We start from the raw sequence: 13,274 nt of genomic DNA on the forward strand, positions 1-13,274 counted from the left end.
CTTCTAGGCCCACCTATTTCAGCACCTCCGCAGAAGTCTTTGGGTGTCGCCCCAGCTCCCAGAGGAGAGTTCCAGGGAGCTCAGCCTCCACCTCCGCCCCCTCTGCCTAGGCCTGGGTAATGCAAGACTCTTTCCACTCTGCCTTCCCAAAGCACTTGCAAGCGGCATGAACCAGAGGCGGGCGGAAGAGAAACTCTGTCCTCCTCCTGTGGTTCCTGGAAGAGAGACGATGCAGGCTAGGTGCCAGGAGCGTAGGTTGGGCTGGGGGCAGGGGCCAAAACCAGGCCAAGGGTGAGGCTAGGGTGTCCCAGCCAACCAGAGAGGGGAGCAGGGGAGGAGGGTAAAAGATGAAACCAGTTCACTAGGTGTCGTTTGTTCAACAAGAAACTGTATCAAGTCCCTAGACTGGGAAGACGCAGGAAGCAGAAGGTTCTTAGAGGCAGCATTTATAATAGCATTAACGATACGGACCAACCACTAAGCCCCATAGTGCTCAACACTGGACTAAGTGCTCTAACTACATCATTGCCAATCCTCAGCAATATCAGCCCCATTTTACAGCAGAGGAAACCGAGGCTTGGAAAAGTGAAGGGACAGCCAAGGTCCCTGCATCATACCCATTTGTAGGGTAGTGCCAAAAGGGTCTGGAGACCTGGGTCCCTGCTGTGTGACCTTGCGCCATGAGCCACCCACTCTGATTTGAGGCTCCTGCATCTGTACCACAAGGGACTTGGTCAGCAGTCCCTACTATAAACTCCAGGAGGCTCAGAGATCCAGTTCTGCCCAGACTATGGGGCCTCCCACAGATATGGGACATCACACTTACTCTTCTCCCTGTCACCCAGAAAAAAAAAAGGCCCAGCTATCTGCTTGCAGGGGAAAAAAATAAAGTCACAGATTTTCAAAATATTTGTCCCTGTTTCAAGGCTGCTGCTGGCTTTGGCCTCCAGCCAGGAAGGGGCCCCTGGGGTGGGGGAGTTGGGGGGAGCCCAGGCCTTAAGACTGAGAGTCCTTGGGCCCGAGGCCAAGGGGGGCAAGGGGCAGATGGGGGCGAGCTGGGCAGTGGGCCAGGACCCCTCTGGAGATTTGGGCTTGTTTCTTAATCCTTTCCTCCCTTTGTTGACCAGAGCGGGCTGTCAGGAGAGGCGGGGGAAGCAAGCCGGTGGGACCAAAGAGACTATGGAATCCAAATACTAAAGACTGAACTGGAGCCCCTTTTTATGGTTGTCCATTACATGGAGACACTGGACAAGGCCACTGGGGGGATTATCCCATTGAAACCACCACCCCTGCCCAGGTGGAGAGCCTGCTGTCCCCATTTTACTGAGGTGAAAAGTGGTGCAGAGAAGGCAGGTGACGAGAGCCAGGCACACAGCTCATAAGTGGTAGACCTGGCAGGGAGCCCAGGTTGTTGACTCCCCAGCGAGGCAGCCACTGGGACTGACTAGAGATGGGGAGTAGGGTGGATAGGGCCCTAGCAGTCCTAGGAGAGCAGGCAGTTATGAGGGTGATCACCTCCAACATGACCATCCCCAAAGCCCTGAAAGATCTGGGCCCTGCTCCCCTGCCCAGCCTTCTCTCCCGTCACGGCCTCACCAGCTGTACCAAACCACAGTACATATGGACAAGCCCTGAGCACATTATGGGCATTTAAGCCTTCACACATACTGCTCAATATGCTTATGAAGTTGTTCCCTCTACTGCCCACCTAGAGAGCTCTTATTCATCCTTCAAATCCCAGCTCAAATATCCGATGCCCAGAAAGAGTTAACCACCCGCTCATCTGGGCTTGCGCAGAAGTGCTTCATGCTTCCTGAGAGGCGGAACCCCCTCAGAACCCAGCACAAAGTCAGTGCTCAATACATATTTGTTGTCCCTAGACATTGCATTTTTTATCACTGAATCTGTGAGGCAAGCAAAACAGGTTTTCTCGTCCTCTCTCTTGAGGCGCAGAAGAGGAGGGCAAGAGAGAGGGAGTGACTTCCCAAAGTCACGCATTCGGTGTCACTGGTGGAGCTAGAAGCCAGGCCTTCTCGGCCCCACAAGCCCCTGCCTGACCCCTGGCCCCAAAGAGCTCTCTCATCCCTGCTGCACCAGCCAGGGTCACCACAAGTGACCCCCAAGGCAGGAGTGGGGGGCATGGGCCCTGGTGGCCTGAGGTCTTACCCCAGTATCCAGCTCAGACATTACTGCTGCCTGGGGAAACTGAGGCAGAAGGTGACAAAGACTGATAAGTGGCTTTAACCCCCAATCCAGCTCCAGCTCTCCTGGACATGTGCCTCAGCCAGAGACCCCAGCGGGCCCCAGAACCCCACAGACCCTAAGACCTCAGTCTCACCGCTTGCATCTCCTGCCTGCCCTCTGCAGTCCAGGATCACATCCTGCTGGCTCAGGTCCTAAACCTCACATCCACCCAGTGCTCCCCATCTCGTGGCTCCGTCCAGGCTGCCTCTCAGTGTCGCTCACCTGCAGAGTTGCCCCTGCCTCTCCCCTCCCACTCATCCACCACACCAAACCATCCTCCCAAAATGTACGCCTGACCACATCGTTCCCCTGTTTGGGGGAACCCAGGGGAAGCCCCTGATGGCTCCCCACGGGCTCTGGGACGAGGCCCCCTAGCTCTCCTGAGCCTGTCACTCTAGCTGCATCCCGAACGTGGGTCATGACTCTGTGCCTTGGCAAAACAGCTCCTGCCTGTCCCCAGCAGGGCCCTCCCAGACCCGGTCTCCATTGTCCTGAGAGGGTTATCTGTGTAATCCTAAAAGAACACTCAACACTGTGATAATAACAATAATTACTATCATCGGTACCCATCAGGCACCTCACTAAATTGTTTAATCCTCATAAGAACTCCAAGGGTACACAGGTTCTTTTATTATGCCCGTTTTATCGATAAGGAAGCTAAGACTCCAACAGGTTAAATGTTTTGCCCAGGGCCACAGAACTAGTAAGCAATAGATTAAGAATTCAAAGCCAGGTCTGATTCTTAACAAATATGCAATGGGGCCTTCTCCTGCTTCCTTTTGTTCCCTCTCTTTGAGACTTTTTGAGCACCAGCCTGTGGGGAGGGGTGGTGGTGGTAAACGGGGTGTGTGTGTGTGTGTGTGTGTGTGTACGCACAGGAAACAGTCCTATAGCCCCCACCTGCCCTTTGCTGAGCCCTGGAGATAGAGCAGACTCAGGCACCGTCTCTGCCCCCTTGGGGGAGGTAAGAGAGTTTTACAATAAGAATTAGGGCCCTGGTTGGGTCTGAGCTCCAGGTCTACCCCTAAATAACTGTGTGACTCTGGGTAACTTACCTGATTGACTCAGTACCAGTTCCCATGCCGGGAAAGCGAGGACCATAATGCCTGGACTGCCAGGAGGACTAGATGAGATAATGCAGCTAAAAGAGTATATAGGGGCACCTGGGTGGCTCAGTGGGTTAAAGCCTCCGCCTTTGGCTCAGGTCCTGATCGCAGAGTCCTGGGATAGAGCCCTGCAATGGGGCTCTCTGCTCAGCCGGGAGCCCGCTTCCCCCCCACCCCGCCCCACCCCCGCTGCCTCTCTCTATGCCTACTTGTGATCTCTCTTTCTCACTGTCTGTCAAATAAATAAATAAAATCTTTAAAAAAAAAATCACACATCTCCAAAACTTTAAAAAAAGAAACTAATAAAAGAGCATGTAACAACCCAGCCAGCACACAAGAAACATCCGAGGACAATAACACATACGGTGAATAGGGACTCCCGGGATCCCGAGGCCAAGAATCTCCAGGTCCCTCCCTTGGAGCCTTCTCAGCCAGACCCAAAAGTAATAGTGATAATAGTGCCTGATCCACCCATTTGCTCATTCAATAAACCTTCAAGGGAAGTGTCCTTCAGTCACCGTACGTTGGAGGTGAGGCAACCGAGGCCCAGAGAAGGTAGGTTACTGAATCAAGTCCGCCAGCAAAAGACTGAGACTTCCACCTCCACTGAGCTGCGGCCGCACTGGGCAGAGCCCAGTCCTTAGCCCAGAGCCCGGGCCAGGCTGCTGGAGAGTCTGGGGCTCCTGACTCCCAGATTCTAGTCCCAACTGGGTGGGAAGTTAAAATAGGAGAAAGGAGCCAAAAAAAGGGACACTTAACTTGGCCCCCTCCCAGAATAAGCTCAGGACTTGGAGGAAACCAACAATTACCAAGCGGGGCCCTGCACCGGGCACTCCGCACTGGCTCCTTCCCACAGCCTGTGGGAGAGATGTTATGATAGGCATGTTGCAGACAAGGTCTCCAAGACAAAGAAGTCAATGGCTTGTCGGAGGTCACACAGTGAGGAAAGTGGCAGTACTGGGAGGCAGAGTCCCTCCTCACCCCTCCCACCTTCAGCCCCAGACCTCCCCAGCTGCCCTTCTCTCCTGGGGAAACCTAGAGGCTCCCACGCTCCCTCCCCATTTCTAAGCAGAGGCCCTGAGTCGCTGGTTGGATGGGTGTGGTACTGGGCCCCACCCTCTGTTCGTTTGGAAGACCCAGAGCTCACAGAACAGAGCCCTCCCCCTGAGGAACTCACAGTCTAGTGAGCAAAGAAGAGAACGCCTGTTCTCTGAGCCCCTCTGATGGTGGTCACTTTGGGTCAGTGATCCCTTTAAGCCAACACAAAGCACGGTGATGGGGCATAGGGACAGGGAATGAATCAATACGTTCGCTCCTTCAGAAATGTTCACTGAGTTGCTACTACACGCCCCTGTATCCTAGGTGCTGGAGATACAGCAGAGAACAGACACACAAAATCCCTGACCTCCTGGGGCTTACGTGAAGAAAAGAACAAACACCCTGTGTCAGGCAGATGCTGAGATTCCCTTGTTATAGAGGCGAAACCGACCTGTGAAGAACCCCCCAGCTACAAGGCGCAGAATACGGATTCCTGACCAACTGGCCCCAGAGACTTTTGCATTGGTCCCCTGTCTCGAAAATCACCACCCAGTGTGCTAAGGATGTGGGGAGAAGTCAGCTGGTTGTGGTAGGATCCAAACGTCACAGAATGCCCTCCCTCAGTTCTACCCACCCCCACCCCCACCCACCGCTAGGCTCCCTGGACACTTCCCAGTGACCTCAGCGATGCAGGACAGGCATTCAAATCAAGGTCAAGGCCATGAGGCAGTCATTTAGGCAAACCAGTACTCACCCAACAGCAGCCAGTGGGGTCATCCAGCCCGTCGTTGGGGAGAAGCCGGGGAGCCATCATCGCAGGGACACATGGAAGCAAAGGACAGCAGTGAGACTCGAGCATAACCAACAAGGACACTCTTTAAGGGCCCCTCTTCATCCCGGGTAGGGGGGAAACATCCTGCCCAGCCCCTGCCTCCCGGGCTTGGCTAGGGCAGACGCTCCCTTAGCGGGCAATCTGATCACGTGATGGCATACCCAGAGCTCCTCCCAGACCCAGCCCCCAGGAGGCCGGGGGACCCCTGCAGACAAATATTCACTGAGTGCCTACTGTGTGCCAGGTGTTGGGTCTTCTGTCTGTTCACGTCTGTCTTCTTCAGACGGTGTCCCCTGCCCACAAGGAGCACACAGAGCAGGGAGGGGGCAGGCGTGTGACTCCTGCATGAGTTACAACTGTGATGAGTGCTTCAATGAGGAAGCTTACAAACCTGGGTTCAAACCCTGGCTCTCACTCACTAGCTTTGTGACCTAGGGCCCGTCTTCCTAACGTCTCTGTGCCTCAAATTAGTCACCTGTAAAATGGGAATATTTTAGTGCCCACCTCCAGGGTTGTCAGGAGGATTAAATGAAATAATATGTAGAAAACATTTTGCACAATGCTTGGCACAGGGTAAACTGTGCCTATAAACTGGTCATAACTGGCAGCTGCGGTCATTACAAGGAGCTGTAGGCCTGGGTTCTGGAGGGACCTGGGGTCGGTCAGGCCACCACCTACCTGACAAGGTAGGGATTAAAAGAGACAATAGAGGTAAAGCTCTGGGCCCGGTGCCTGGCCTGTGGTCACCTGTCGGTAAATGGTGGTGGTACTCTTCGGGCGGTTCTCCAGCTCATCCCCGGGGTACAGCCTCTCAGCCGAAGGGCTGTTAGAAGTGCCCTCTCCCCACAAACACGCACCCAGAATTGCAACTTTGGACTGAAAAATAACCAGCATTCCCACCTGATGCTACAACTATCTCACCTCCTTTGACCTTCACAATGACCCAGGAAGTGGACAAAGGCAAAATTCTTACTACTCCCATTTTACAGATGAGGACAGTGAGGTGAAAGGACTCCTCTCTGTGTGCACTTGGCTGTGTCCCTTCAGATCTCCAAGCCGAGTTCAGTGGAGCAGCCAGGATTCCAACAGACATCTGCCTGGATTTTGTTCTCCGTGCCTTCCCTTGGTTTCCCCCCTACCTCCCAGTGCCTGTACTACTAGCAGACAGCCCCAGAAAAGACTCTGAACCTCTCCAGCACCAGTCCTTTCATCTGAAATACTTATCTAATGGTCAGCCCAGGATCCGAGCGGTTTCTGATCCAAATTCTTCTTCCACGGGCTCAGCCGCTCCTACCCTGACCCTCCCTCTAACCTTTTACCTCATTACCAACTTCAGCCACAAATCCATGGACCAAGGAATGTCTGCACTCAACTACTAAAACCCGCGTTTTATGGATGGAAAAACTGAGGTCCAAAGGTGAGCCATACATCCAAGGTCCCCTTTCAGTACCCAGATCATTTCCTTGGGCAGTCAGGTGGGGTTGACTGAGGAAACCCCAAGTAAGGCCCTGACCTTCTCTTCCTCCCCCACATACCCAGGCCTGTGGGCGCCTGCACAGTCTGTCCCCCAGCTCCCCAGAATAACAACTATCCCAGAGCTCCGAGCTCACCCAGTAAGGGCCAGGCAGGTTCCAGAGGTAAAGTGGGAGCCCTAGGACCTACCAGGGTTACTTCCCCTTTTGGCTGAGTCTGGGCTTTGGGGTCAGACAGAGCTTGATTCAAATCCCAGCCTAGCCATTTCCCAGCTGTGTCACTCTGGCCAAGTAGATTCACTTCCCTGAATTCCTGAGAAACAGGAATAATACCTAGTCCCTCAAGGGATTATAAGGATATTAGTTAATGCTGCATATTAAAGGCTTAGCATAGAGCACAGTGCATAGTAAATGTGGCTCTAATTATAATTAGAGAACACAGGCCAAGAACAGGACATGAGGGCCCAGCACACTCCACCTTGCCCTTGCCCCATTCTTCCCCCTTCCCTTCATGGCAGGTAAACCAGGTCCTGGAGGCTCTAATAATGGGTGCTGAAAGATCTTTCGAGGCTCTAGGCTCATCTGACCTTCTCATTTCACAGAAAGAGAAACTGAGGCCCGGGAGAAAAGTGATGGGCCCACAGACTATAAGGGAGTAGAACACTGCCCCCTTTACTAAATAAACATCAGAATTCCAGGCCCCAGGAAAAACCTGCCTGCCCCACCCCCACCAGGGGACTATCATAAAAATGCATTCTGCAAGCCTCCAACCAATATCAGGCCTCCATGACCTTTACGGGGAGCCCTTTGTGGGTACCCCTGTTGAGCTCTGCGGCTAGCAGACCTATACATGGTGTTCAGGAAGGGCTTAGCGACAAACCCAGGCAGTTCCTCTTCAGCTCCAAGAACAGCTCTGCCTAGGCTCCCACTGACCCCGCCGCAGGTGGCTCCTTGCATCTCCCTTCCCCACTGCTACCCTGGCCTCTGTCTCACCCCGCAGTCTGGGTCCCCTCAGCTGGACACAACCGCAGCCAGCAGAGCCGTGGGCCTCCGGAGGCCTGCACAGCGTCAGCATCTTCCCAGCCAGGCTGGGATAGTCCTGCCCAGCACAGCCAGCCAGGCACCTGGCCAGGGTCCACTCTGCAGAGTGGGTGCTGGCCCTGCCCTTCCTAGGGGCCCCACCCCCACCGGTTTAGCGGGTGCAGCGGCCTGGGCGTCCTGGGAGCTTCTACAGGCACCTGCAACCTACAGAAGGGAGGCCAGCCTGGTCTAGGCTGTGCAGGGATGGGCTGATTGGGAGACAGACGGTGTGCCACCGCTTCTCCTCACTATCACCACCCCCATGCAGGTGTTCCAGCTGCCCCTCACATTGCTGAGTCCTGGCAGGCTCTGCCCAGCTCCTAATACACAGAGGAAATCTCCAGGCATTCTCACCCCGTTCCCTTCTTAAAACACTCCCACTGGCCTGCTTCCAGGCCAGTTATCATTCTGGTCACTGCACACTTAGTACCTCATCTGATTCTGCTAATGCCTGTGAGGTCTGGATTATGGACTAAGGAAGAGCTGGAGACTCAGAGAGGGGAAGTGACTCATGCAAGGTCACACAGCAAAGTGCCAGGGCCAAGATTTAAACCCAGTTCTGCTGCAGGCAAAGCCTGCAGGGCACCCAAAGTTCCCTTTCCTTCCCCCTCTCTGTTCCCTAAAACTTCTGGATCCCCTTCCTCCCAAACCTTCCACCTTTCTCTGCCAAGTCTCTCCTTCCACAGTCCCAGCCAGAATTAATCTTTCCCACCTCGTGGCTGCTGTTAACTGCTTGTTCACCCACTCCCAGCAGCAGCAGGGCACAGGGGTTATCTCTGAGGTGTCTGTCTCATTGGCACTCAGAGGGGCCTTGAAGGCAGGGGGCGACCCCAGTACATGCTCCTCAGACCTCACAGTCTGTCCCCTCTATCTCCACCCTCCCTCTGCCCCCACACAAATGTCCTCTGACCTCCTCCTGTTGATCCCCTCCCCATCCCCAGCCTCCTGCCCAGGCCTGTAACTGGGGTGAAGGTAGGGAGCCTGCTGAAACCTCAGGGGCTAGGTGCCAATGCTCTGGCCCCTCCCGTTCCCCTTCAGTCGCTGAGGATCTGACCCAGACCTGACACCAGGCAGCTCTCACAGGGACTCCCAGCTGCCCTAAGCACCAGGCCTGGCCAGGCATTCCCCAAGCCTCCTTCTTCTGGAGAAAAGGATTCCAGAAGCAGAGAAGGGGTTGCCTTCAGCCCTAGTCCGTGAACTTGAGGGGTCACATTGAGCCACTCCCACCCCGGGGAAGCTGTGGGCCTTGAAATAACACCCCCTCCTCATCAATCCTACAGGAATAGTCCTACCCTCCCGCCTTCTAGGGCAAGCTTGGGCTGGGGTCTCTTTGGACAAGTCCCTGCCTCCAGTTTGCTAAAGGGGAGAGCTCAGGTTCTACCAAAAAGAGCTGAGGTCGTCTGGAAAGTGTAGGTTAGGACGAGAAAACTCCCGAGGAAAGACTGAGGATGAGAGAGACAAGACCGCAGAGAGAGGAGAGATGAGGGATACGGGGAATCCGGGAATGAGAGCAAGCAGGAATCTGAGACCGAGATAGACTGGGGAGACCAGAGACAGAGGAAAGTCCCCCGAGACCAAGCCTGGAAGGGAGCGTGCGGGGCTGGGGCGGCGACAGGAGGGCCATACTGGCTGGCACAGCTGGCACCCCAGCTCACGGGTCCCTCAGTTCCGAAACTCAAAGTCAGTTACGTAAGGGCCGGGAGCGGGGTTCCAGGCCCGGGGGCCACCCTCCCGCTGCGCGCCGCCCGCCCTCCCGCTCCCGCCAGCGCTGCGGCGGGCAGAGCAGGAGCCTGCGGGCCGGACAGGGCGGGGCTGGTGGGGGGGGCACCTGGGGCCGCAGCACTCTGCAGAGACCCGCCTGCGGAGACCGAACCCAGGACCCCCGCCCCAGACAGGCCGGGACTGCCAGCCGCGGACCCGAGTTCCCGAACCCCTTTCCTCTCGCCCGCGCCCCTCCCCGCACCCTGAACTTCCAGACGTCCAGGCCCCTGTGGACCCCAGTTCGGACCTTGGAAACCGGGACCCTTAAAGCCCCCCTCCCCTGACCCTTAGATCCTGGTCTCGCCCCTGCCGGGACCGCACAGGCCCTTAGGAGTAGGTCCATCTGTCCCTCACCCCGTTCCTCCCGGAGCCCCGGGATCGCCCCCAGACAGTCCAGGCTCACCTGGGCCAGACGGGGCGGGGACCTGGCCGGGCCGGGCCGGGCCGCGTCCTCGCTCTGCGCCGCTCTCGCCCTTTAAGAGGTTCCGGCCACTTTGCCCCGCCGGGGGCCTCCACCTGCACTGACAGGGCAACTCTGGAGTGAGGCCCCGCCCCCGACCCGCGAGGCTTCCTGATTGGCACAGGCAACTGCCAATCGGCGGGGCGGGGAAGAGGACTGTGCCGAGAAGTGGGAGCGTCGCAACCGGGAAAGGGCTGGGGCTGCAGGTGCGGTCTCCCAGCTCTGAGCCGCCCCGTGTTGACCCGAGGGTCAGGGGAGGATTGGGCAGGGAGCTCGTGGATTGGGTGGTGTGGTGTCTGACGTCATACGGTAAAAGTATGATGCAACTTGCCACGTGGTGCTGCCCCAACCTAAGGGCTGGAAGGGTGGTACGAAAGGAGTTGGTTCTAGGGACCCATGGTGAGACCCACCTGCATCACCTGCCCCTCCCCACTTAGTCCTGTGTGACCTTGAGCAAGTCACTTTGCTGAATCTGAGTTTCCTCAACTATAAATCTTAAAACAGTTTCCTGAGAATTAGTGATATATGTTAAGTCCCAGGCACAGGTTTGGTACACAATAGGTGCTGTTCAGTAAATATGGTTCTTGTTCCTCCCATCCCCATCTTGCCACTCTTGTCAGAGACTTTCCCTCTTCTATGGTCCATCCCACCAGCACTGGAAGGGGCTTACATCGTCACTGGTCCAAGCCCCCTCCACTCACTACCTAATTTGGGGGCAAATGGGGCGGGGGGAGGAACTGAGGTCCAGTAAAGGCAAGTGACTTCCTGGGAGTTCAGTGATCTTCCCTATTAGATGGGTCCTGGAGTCAAACTACCTGGGTCTCAATCCCCAGCATTGCCTTTGATTTGAACAAGCTACTAACCCTCTCCAAGCCAGTTTCCTCTGCTGTAAAATGGAGTCAATAAAAGTGCTTTACTCGTGGCACCTGGGTGGTTCAGTTGGTTCAGCGTTTGAGTCTTGGTTGCTCTCAGGGTCGTGGGTTTGAGGCCGGCGTGAAGCCCCAGCGTCGGGCTCCCGGCTCCAGGAGAGTGTGCTTGAAATTCTGTCCCTTGTCCTCTGTCCCTCCCCCCTGCTGGCGCTGGCTCACCAGGTGCTCTCTCTCTCAAATAAATAAACAGATCTTTAAGAAAAAAAATTTTTTTCCTCAAGGATTGTTGTGAGAATTAAATGAAATGATCCATGTAAAGTATTAAGAACAGTGTCAGTCTCAAAAGCCTCCAAAAAGTGTTAGGACTTATTATGATTATTGATGTTAATATTATATCAAGGTCATAAATTAATGTATTGCCCCCACCAAATTCACTGCAACCTCCAAGTCAGGTCTTGTTTTAGGTTCAGGACCCGGGTACCTTCCCTCAGGAAGCTCACAGTCTAGCAGAGGGTCTGACTGAGCCCCTAAATCTAGGGGATGCTTCCTGATACAGGTCGGGAGGGGGGGCGCTTCACAGCACCAGAGAAGCTTTAGTTCCTTTAACCAGAAATCTAGACACTTGAGACCCCTCGGTCCCTAACCCTGTAGACTACATGGGGAAAGCGGTCACACACATGCAGTCTCCCAAGCATACAGACACACCTTTCACCTGCTTCCAGTTTCACCTGCCCACCAGGTAATAATGGCCAGGGTCTAAGCGCTCAGGCTTTGGAAGCAGTTGAGTCTGGGCTCTGCGTTTTACAGCACTTTGCGCCTTTGGGCAAGTCACTTTCCCTCTGGGGTAAAATGGGATTAATAATGGCCCAAACTTCATACAGATCCGTTGCGAAAATTAAATGAGAGAATGAAAATACATATGCAAATACCCAGTAATACATCCAGTGTTATTTTTTAATTGCTCCCGCATGTATTCAGGCAACCCAGGAGAGAGCAGGCTGTGAATGCCTAGACTCTGACTGCAAAGGGGTTTCCTCTCTCGCTCCCGGCGCTCTGACGCTCCGCCCCACTTAAGGGGGCGGGGCGAGGAGAAACCCAGCGGAGTCACTGGAGGCTCCTGCGAAGCCGGGCCGTAGGCCCCGCCCCTCCCCGATCGGGGCGGGCTCGCGGCTCCAGCTTCCAGGGCCGAGCTGCAGTGCGGGTGACTCAGCAGCGCCCGCGCCTGCCCCGGCCTGATAAGTGTGTGCGTGTGTGTGTTTGTGTGTCGGTGAATGTGTGTTGGGGTGGCCGGGGAGGGCTCCGCGTTTCTGAGTTTGTGCATGCGGAGTACCTGTGGTGTTGTGTTTGTGATCTTGATTTTGTGTGTGACTCTTCTCTGTATGTTTGCATGGGGGGGGGGGGGGGTCGGGGCGTGCATCTGTGTCATGGTGTGCTCCTGTTGGTGAGTTTGCATAAAGGGCGTGACTCTGTGTGACCCTCTCTCTTTGTGTCTTATATACATGTTTCCCCTTCTCTGCCCACACCCCCACCCCAATCCCCAGGCCCTGGGGATCTAGAGAGCTCTGTCCTGCTCCAGGGGCCTCTCTGCTTAGGCAGTCTCTGTGTTTCTTGTTGAGGTGACTTCTGCACTTGTGTGGGTGAACCTGGCCTTGTCGGTCACTGGCCTGGGGGGTGGGCAGTGGGGAGAAGAGAGTTGGGTGCTGTCACTGCCTGGACTTCAGGACCACCAACACCCACCCCCCCACCGCCCCAGTACCTCTGCCTCTGAAGCTGTCACCTCCCTTCCCAGACTGTAGGGAGTAGTTTGTTACCTGAGCAGCTACCTGTGGGGGAGACCTCTAGAAGGGATGACTCGCATTTGGTGATTGCTGTTATTTTATTCTCTCATTTGATCTTGCTGAATCCTTACGGCCAAGAGTGTTCTAAAGAGGGTCTGAGACCTAAGAGAATGGAAGTGACAACCCAAGGTCATGCAGCAGAAGAGCAAAGGAAGCCGTGAAGGTGACAGGCAGAGGACAGATCTCCTCCCGAAGCTGAGCACCCCATTTGCCTGGAGCCTGTGGGACGCTGATAAGCTTCTGGGATAGGGGAAGGAACCTGTTTATGTGCCCCCTCCTCCTCTGGGTTTCCTGGGCCTCCAGCCAACTCCTTATCCTGCCAGGCCCTGAACAGAGCCACCAGCTTGGATTGGGTGATTGGGTCTTGAGTTGGGTGATAAAGAGGCAGGGGGATGGGCTGGGGGCTAGGGCGAGAGGCCAGGGCCAATGTGGGAGCATCTGTTACTTCAAAACTTTACTGAGCACCTTCTTAGAAACAGGCCAATACACTGCTCTAAAAGGGGAAGAGAGTCACAAGACCAGGCCTCCTGGAATGGTGGAGACGCAAGCTCAGGCTTGAACCAGGGGGTGGCTG

General features: G+C 55.3%; 1 protein-coding gene across 3 annotated transcripts in view; it reads right to left on the reverse strand.

The window, feature by feature from the left end:
- Window positions 1–10,066, reverse strand: part of EPB41 (erythrocyte membrane protein band 4.1) — a 201,629-nt gene extending 191,563 nt beyond the window's left edge. For 2 of the 3 annotated variants that reach the window (XM_046018013.1, XM_046018102.1), the window contains exon 1: window positions 5,143–5,157. The gene's annotated coding sequence lies outside the window, so the exon portion shown is untranslated. Of the gene's footprint in view, window positions 1–5,142; window positions 5,158–9,936 lie in introns of those variants that run through there. The other variant, XM_046018062.1, reaches the window with a different exon arrangement.
- Window positions 10,067–13,274: the final 3,208 nt, after the last annotated feature.

Source organism: Meles meles, chromosome 1 (genome assembly GCF_922984935.1).
Source record: "Meles meles chromosome 1, mMelMel3.1 paternal haplotype, whole genome shotgun sequence".
Classification (NCBI taxonomy): domain Eukaryota; kingdom Metazoa; phylum Chordata; class Mammalia; order Carnivora; family Mustelidae; genus Meles; species Meles meles.